This window comes from Dipodomys ordii, unplaced genomic scaffold, assembly GCF_000151885.1.
Source record: "Dipodomys ordii isolate 6190 unplaced genomic scaffold, Dord_2.0 Scaffold16, whole genome shotgun sequence".
NCBI classification, from domain to species: domain Eukaryota; kingdom Metazoa; phylum Chordata; class Mammalia; order Rodentia; family Heteromyidae; genus Dipodomys; species Dipodomys ordii.
The window spans coordinates 1,597,087-1,605,184 of NW_012267232.1; positions in this window are offsets into that span (position 1 = coordinate 1,597,087).

The window sequence follows — 8,098 nt, forward strand, 5'->3', positions numbered from 1 at the left end:
CGTCCGGGCTGGCCGGGCCCAGGGACACGCCCCTTAAAGGGACAGGCGCCCGCCCCGCCGCCAGCGCGCACCCGAGGGGTGGACGGTGGGGGCTGGGGGCTCTGCGGGACGCGCGTCACCCCGAAGCCCAGCTCTCTCTCCAACCGCCCCCCCACCCCCAAAAGCTGGTTTTTGTCTCCGGCGGCCCTGCCCACCCCCCTAAATACCACCACCTGGCCTGCCCCACGTGGGCGAGGTCTCTTCGCGCTGCCGACCGCCCGACCCGCGGGGCTCTTCCGAAATCACGGCCGAACGGAGTCTCCGCGCTTCTGCCGCGGGAGTGCTCGGCTCGGTCTCCCCCCCCTCCCCCCTTCACCCCCTTCCCCTTTCCCTCTCTTCTTCCCTCCCCCTCCTCTTTCCCCTCTCCCTTCTCTCCTCTTTCCTCTCTCCCTCTCTTCTCCCTCCTCTCCCCTTTTCTCTTTCCTCTCCCTCCCTCTTCTGTCTTCTTTCTCCTCTACCCCCTTCTTTCTCTCCTTTTCTCTTTGCTCTCTCCTTCTCCCCTTTTATCTCTCTCTCTTCCCCTTCTCCCTACCTTCCTCCCTCTCTCCCTCTCCCGTTTCTCCCCCCTCTGTCCTGTCTCTGTCTCTCTGTCTCTCTCTCTCTCCCTCTCCCGTTTCTCCTCCCTCTCTCTGTCTCTGTCTGTCTGTCTGTCTGTCTGTCTGTCTCTCTCTCTCTCTCTCTCCCTTTCCCTCTTGTCCTTCGGGCAATCCTAGCTACAAATGAAGAGGAATTAGAAACCGACCCCAATAAATGGTATGCAAATATGATGACGTGGTTATTCATTAAGAACCTGCGGTGGGAAGGGGGATTGGCCCGCATCCCCGCTGGGGTTTGCTCTCCGCCGGGGCTGGCAGGTGATGTGTGCTGACTCTCGTTACTTACTCCTCGCTCACCTCTCACGGAACGCCTGACATCCAGACAACACTCCAGGCTCTCCCCAAATGTTCGTAGAGCCCAAAGTGATCCCGAGGCTTCGGGAGCACGGATAGAGAGACACGGGACGCGTGGGCTTACCACCACCGACGACAAGCTGGTAAGAGAGGGGAACAGCAGCCCTCAGCCCGACAGACGATTTCTTTGCTATCGGCTGATTGAAAGTACGTGTCTGATACATTTATGTGCTAATTAATTTATGTGTCTCAACTTCCCAGGGCACCTTCCCCGGTGAAAAGTGAACAGGTAGCAGCCGCCCAGAGCTCTATCTCCAGACACCATATTCTCCAAAAAACTGCATTCTCTCTTGTAGGTGAAGCCAAGACATCGGCCTACGCCTGCCCCCCGCGCCATTCTTCGGGATTACACAGCCCTTGGCAGCTTCAAGGTCCGCAGAGCAATCTATCTCTGAACTACTACTGGCAGTCTTCCGTCTTACTGCCAGGAGATGCAGCTTCGTTGGAAAGTGAAGCCGATTACTGTCCTAATAGGAAACGGAAATGGATCCTTTCTGTAATGGAGTTTAAGAGCTCTTGAGTGCCCTACCAATAACCGTGCAATTTCTTCGGTTAGTACTAGAGCAGATTTTCAGATTAGAATAAAAATTTCTATCATTTTCCTGGCACCAGGAAAGTCAAAATATCATTTTATAAACAATAATATTTAGATACTTGGAGTTTAGGGATACATTTCCCCTAACACACTACCTCTTATAATCAGGGAGCACTTCTGGGTTGCTTAGTTTGACACAAAGTTATAAATGTATCAGCTACCTCAGCTTTTCCCAGTGATTGAACTCTCTAACTTTTGAAAGGGAAGTGGTTGCAGTCTTCCTTCTTTATTAGCCTTCTAATTATTCATATCAAAACAAAAAGATTTACTAGAAATGTTACACACTGCATATCCTATTAGGAATTAAGGCCTACCCTCTAAATTTTGTAATGTAGTATAATTAGCTATAATTAATATATTAATCTAAGATATAATTAGTTACTATCCTCCAATGTCACTGAAACCCACATCAACTTGCTAAAAAGGATGAGCTATCTGACTTACATCTTGTAACAATCAAAAATTAAACTTTCTTGAACTTTATTGGAAACTGCAAGACACAATAATGTTACCTAAAGACACAAACTTCTTAGCATCTGCCTTCTGCTTCTCCTCAGCCTGCTCCCCTTTTCTCTCTCTCTGTCTCTGTCTATCTCTCTCTCTCTCTGTATATACCACACACATTTAACAAAAATGCAATTTATAGGACACTTGATTTAGTATGTAACAGTATGAAGCAATTCTATTTTTGCAAAGTTTTAGAACAGATAAAGACACGGTTATACATCTCTGCAGCAGATAGGGAGAAACTTGTCTATTCGTGTCTTGTCTAGGGTGGATTCCCCAGAAGCCAAAGTCAGGTAGAGATTTAAGTAGCAACTGACTAACAGGTTATAGCTCCTGACTTTACTGTATCAGGGATAACAGAGATGAACATACATTGGAAGCAACTCATAGAACTGGAAGGGAATATTCCAAGTCCAACTTTGTCCAAATAATGAATTCAGAAGGTTCTTTAAAACTTCTCCAGCTTAAAGGCTAAAAGTAGCCCATAGCTTTAGTGAAGTATGTGATACGTAGAGGTATATACTGTGCCTCTTTGAAATATAGCCTTTTCAATCCTATGGTATTCAAGTGTTTTCATGGCAGATTAAAGATGACCACAAATTATTTAACAATCCCAGGATAAAGAGATGGGCTCTATGTCCCCTCTTCTTGAATTTGGGAAGGTTCTGTGATGGCGGTGACCCATAGAATGTGGCAGAAGTAATATTGTGCCTAATTTTAGGCCCAGGCAAATCCATTTACTGTCTTTTACAACCACTGATCTTAAACCCTGAGCTGCATGTAAGAAATCCTGGAGAGAGATCCTAAGAGGAGAGGGCAGAGAAGAGGGCCTAGCTAGACCCATCCTTCTAACAAATGGTCCCCACTAAGATGCCAGATAAATGGATGAAGTCTTCTTGGACCCCAGGCCATCCACGCCATAAATTAAATACCAAGCGGCTTCTGTTACTACCACATGAAGTAGAAAAATCATTCAAACTTGCTTGGATTTCTAATCCCACACAATGGTGAGCCCACAAAAATGAAAATAACTTGTAAATTTGGAATGGTTTGACATCCAGTAATAGATACATAACAGAAACTTTCTTCTGCTTTTCTAAACTTCAAGAAATGTTTAAACAGAAAAGAGTTTCTCATTGTTCATACAATCCTGAGAGGATGTCGAATGCCTTTTAAAAAAAGAAATGTGTATTAAAGTATTTAGGAGTAAACTGCAATCTGTAACTTTCAAATTTTCAAATGACACTGTAGATAGATGATAGCGAATATGGAAAAATACCAGCACTTGTTGAGTCTAAGTGATAAGTATACAGGTGTACAGTGCACTGTTTGTCAATGTTTCTGTATGATCAATGTTTTTAATCACTAAATATTGAAGGGAAAACCAAAAAAGAGTTGTAGAAACAGATATATATGTATGTGTGTGTACATACATATATATGTATGTACACACAGAGAAATTAGTGTGGTTTTTACCTTTTCTTGCATCATTTGGATTGATCACAATTTTTTGTAAATATTTAGTTTTGTAACCTCATCCTTTCAGTCTTCTCCTTTTTCTAATTTAGTTACACACAGGTCTTATTTTCCCTGTTCTTTCACCTTTGGGATCCTCTTATGAATATTTATTTAATAACTGATAGTAGACTTGCTTAAGATAACAGAAAGTTACTTTGTTATTCTTTAGTCTTCACTTCGCCAGCATTATTTGGTAGATTAGATCATAATCAGTTAATTCATCTTAGCTCCTCAATAAGGCCGAAACACAAAATTTTATTCATATTCAAGCTGCTTAGTGTTGTCACATATGATTGATTGATAAATAAATAAATAAATAACTCCTTCCCTTCCCCCACCACTCCCTACCAGACCTCACTCTAGCCAGCACCATTATAGGTTACATGATGTCCTGAACATCTTGGCAATCAGGCAAGAGAATGTAAGTCTATCAGCATAAAGCATCACACTGCTATCCAGATAACAATTTAAGAATTGGACCTGGTGAAGGCAAATCGGTAGCAACAAATCAAATCCAACCAAGTGTACATGCGATGTGCACAACACAGGTGTTTTAAGATAAACATCTATTTAATTTTTTTCCTACTGTCTAGAATGGTGCTGATATAAACCATGCATCTACTCAATGACTAGTATACAGCCCCTCAGTAATAGCTCTTAGATTCTAGCTAGTACTTGCCCAGTAATGTTCCTCCCTGTAGGATGACAACCCTGAGATTATCCTTTGAGGGCTTTGTTCCATTTACTTCTGACCATGTCTTCAACTTAACAATTTCTCTTGACCTGGTTCAACAATTTAAAAAAAAAACATTTTGTTACTTCTGTATATTGTTTGAGAAATTTTAGATTTATGAGGACAAAGTAAGTCGATTCCCCGCTGGGTTACAAATCAGTATTCTGTGCAGGCTTCAGTATAATTTCTCTGGATGCCAAGTCTCATGACACAGAGCTCTGGCTGTCAGCCCTCTTGGCCTCCTGAGAGACCTCACTCCATCAGCAGTGCCCTTTCTGCCTGTGTCTTCAATCAATATTTCTCTCTCCTCCCTTTCCCCTTTCTCCCCCGCCCCTCTCTGTCTCATACAATGAGGGCTTTCTCCACTTAAATGGCAAAATCCCTCAAAGTCCAGACAATTCTGGCTATCTCATTCCCTACAGAGCCAAGTTTCTAAATGTTGTTTGATTGTTGGGGTATGAAGCACTTACCTGAATGGGTCTTCTTACTACTCACTCCCTTCCATACTACCACAATCTGCTTCTACACTAGCAAATGCATTCTGAAATGCATTTCCTAAAGTAACCTATGACATCTCTGCAGCTAACGTCAGGACAGTGTCTCAGAGTTTATCTGGAAGAACCTCTTTATCATATGTAACACCATTGACTGTTTCTAGAAGACTGTCTCTGGACTTTAGTCCCCTCACCCACATTGCTCTTCTGACAATATGGCCTCTGAGGAGAGAACTCATTTCCCAGCAAAAAGAGCAAAGCCATGGGCTACAGCCCCGGGATTTGCCAGAAGTCTCTGGCATTATAGAATGGTTGATTATACAATCGTAGCCTAGCTTGGGTAACAAGTGAGAGACAGAGACAATGTCTTGCAAAACTAGAGTGCTGTCCTAGGAGATGCAAAAGATGTTCCCCATCAGCTACCAAGGTGTAGACAGGACACATAGTTGCAGAAACCAAGAAGTAGGAGAGGCTCCTCCAATGATAGTACAGATACATATAAAAAAATTGCTTCTGATCTCTGCAGGTTTAGAAGTCTAGGCTCTAAAAGAGATAATTTTCCACCGGGAGGCAAACATATTCCTATCTGAATATAAAGTTGGGACTTCCATCTGGTCGTTTGGCATTTCTCAAGTCACTGACCAACAGAAAGGAGATGTACTCTTCTGATTGGAGTCAGAGATTTCCACCAGCAAGGAGATCTGACCATTGTTTCATTTGATCATCAATGGAATAGCCAGGTTATGCCAATGTACCTGAGACCATCTCAGCTTTTGTCCTGGGAAACCTGAGATAGTTGTGCACTCCACTACCAATCTGAGAACATTGAAAACACTGTTTTCTTTAGAGTGGATCTTACATATGTCTGACAGAATCTATCCCTACCTTACAAAATGTAAACGATGACGCTCAAATTTCTTCCCTGTTCCAGGAACAAATATCTGAAAATAGGTCTTCCCCTTCATTTTTCTCACCTTCACACCCAGATATCATCTTCGAGGTAGGGAGGAGGCTTAGATGCCTTTGAGGACAGAGCCACGCTTCCTTGGCAGTTTGAAAGGAAAGAGCAGAATATCACACACTTCAGCTCATTTTCACTCTTTAGGCATGTTTTCCAGTATTTTCTAGGGGTGATCTCAATAATAGGCACCGTGGTGATTTACTTATTTGTTTGTAAATTCTCTCAAGCACTATGGGAATTTTAGGCTCATTCTCGAAGGGATCATAGGCACCATCAAATCCAAACCCAAGTATTTTCACGTTCAATTGCATTGCTCATTATCTTTTTGTTTCAGACATTCATTTCTTCAAGTGACCAAGATTTACACTTGCATACTTACACTTGACTTTTGCCTGGACAACAAGAGTGAACTCTGGTTTTCAAAACGCTGGCTTTCATCAAATCTCACTACTCAATGAGACCTCGGTCTTCTAAGTACTGTGAATCATTCTTATTTTCTATTGTGCCTTGTTAATGACATCTGTGATTGTGCGAAGATCTGCCTCCAGATGGACTTGGCTAACGGCACCAACCACTGAGTAGAACTCAAGAATCCAAGATTAAGATTCATCTCATTTCATTGGTGAAACAGCTTGGACAGGACAATGACCTCCCACAAAGCGTCCATGGGTGCTACTCGCAAACAGTGCTTTAAATACATCACTGGTCTTGTGTTAATTTCTTACGAATCAATTCTCTGATTTTTCTAGGTCAGCAATGAAGAACAGCAGGATTTGCAGAAACAGCTGTGATTTTAAATATTAACCAAGGAATAATCAGTATGCATAGAAAGCCAGTTCATTAGTCCTTCAGTTCATTAGCTTGTCAGGAAAGAAAGGTGATATCTAAAAACAAATGTGTGTGTGTGTGTGCGCGCATCCGCACACACTTGCGCCAATACTGAAGCTAGAACTCAGGGCCTGGGTGATATCCCCTAGCTTTTTTTTTTTTTTCCAGTTGTGGGGCTTGAACTCTGGGCCTGGGCACTGTCCCTGAGCTCTTCAGCTCAAGGCAAGCACCCTATTATTTGAGCCACAGCGCCATTACACAACTTCTGGTTTCCTGGAAGTTAATTGGTCTCATGGACTTTCCTGCCCAGATTGGCTTTGAACTGCAATCCTCTGATCTCGGCCTCCTGAGGAGCTAGGATTACAGGCATGAACCACCAGTGCCTGGCTAGCTTTTTTGCTCAAAGCTGGTGCTCTACCACTTGAGCCACAGCTCTACTATAAGCTTTTTGGTGGTTAATTGGAGTTAAGAGCCTCATAGACTTTACTGCCCAGGCTGGCTTCAAACCTGATGTCAGATCTAAGCCTCCTGAGTAGCTAAGACTACGGGCGTGAGCCACAATGAGCAAAATACTTGAACAAGTTCTTTGCAAGTGAAAAGCATTCAGAAATATCACTAACCATCAGAAAATCACAAAACCAAATTGAGTGGCACATAAAAATAAAAGATGCTTAATGTTATTAAGTCACTAAAGAAATTTAGAACACAATTAAATCTTACTGGCTAGTGTTAAATTTTCTGCCCATACTAAATGTCTACAAGCATACAAAGAGCTGTCGTGCAGGGGAGCATCATACATTATTGGTGAGAATGAAAAGTGTACAATCACTTCAGAAAATAAATTGATAATTTTTGTAACGCTCAACATATATTAAATATAGTAGGGCAGCCATCACAAGATAGCATAGGTTAGCTGATAAATAGAAATTTATTTTCTCACATTTTTATAGGCTAGATGTCTAAGCTCAAAGTATCAGCAATCTTGGTTTATTCTAAAGCCTCTTTCCTTGACATCCAAGCAGTCACCTTTTTGGTTTATTTTCATGTTTCTTTCCTTGTGCATGCATACTCTTGGTGTCTCTTTCTTTGTCCTAATCTTTCCTCATAAAGAATAGTCATACCAGCCCATAAAGATGTTTATAAGGTCTTCGCTCCAATTATAATCACATTATGAAGTAATCAGGGCTTCAAGATAAGACTTTGAAGGGAACAACCTATAATCATATACAATGCACAATCTCATTGGTAAGTAAATGAAAGATAAATGAGCACGTACATCTTCACAAATGCTTACAGTAGGGAGGGGGGAGGCTGGGAAGGGATGGGAAGGGTAAACAAAGGAGGAGGCTGCAATGCTTGGTACGAAATGTACGCATTATCCTGCCCATGTAATTGTAACTCCTCTGTACAGTATGTTCACAAATTAAATTAAATTAAATTTAAAAAAAACAAATGCTTACAGTACTGTTTTTT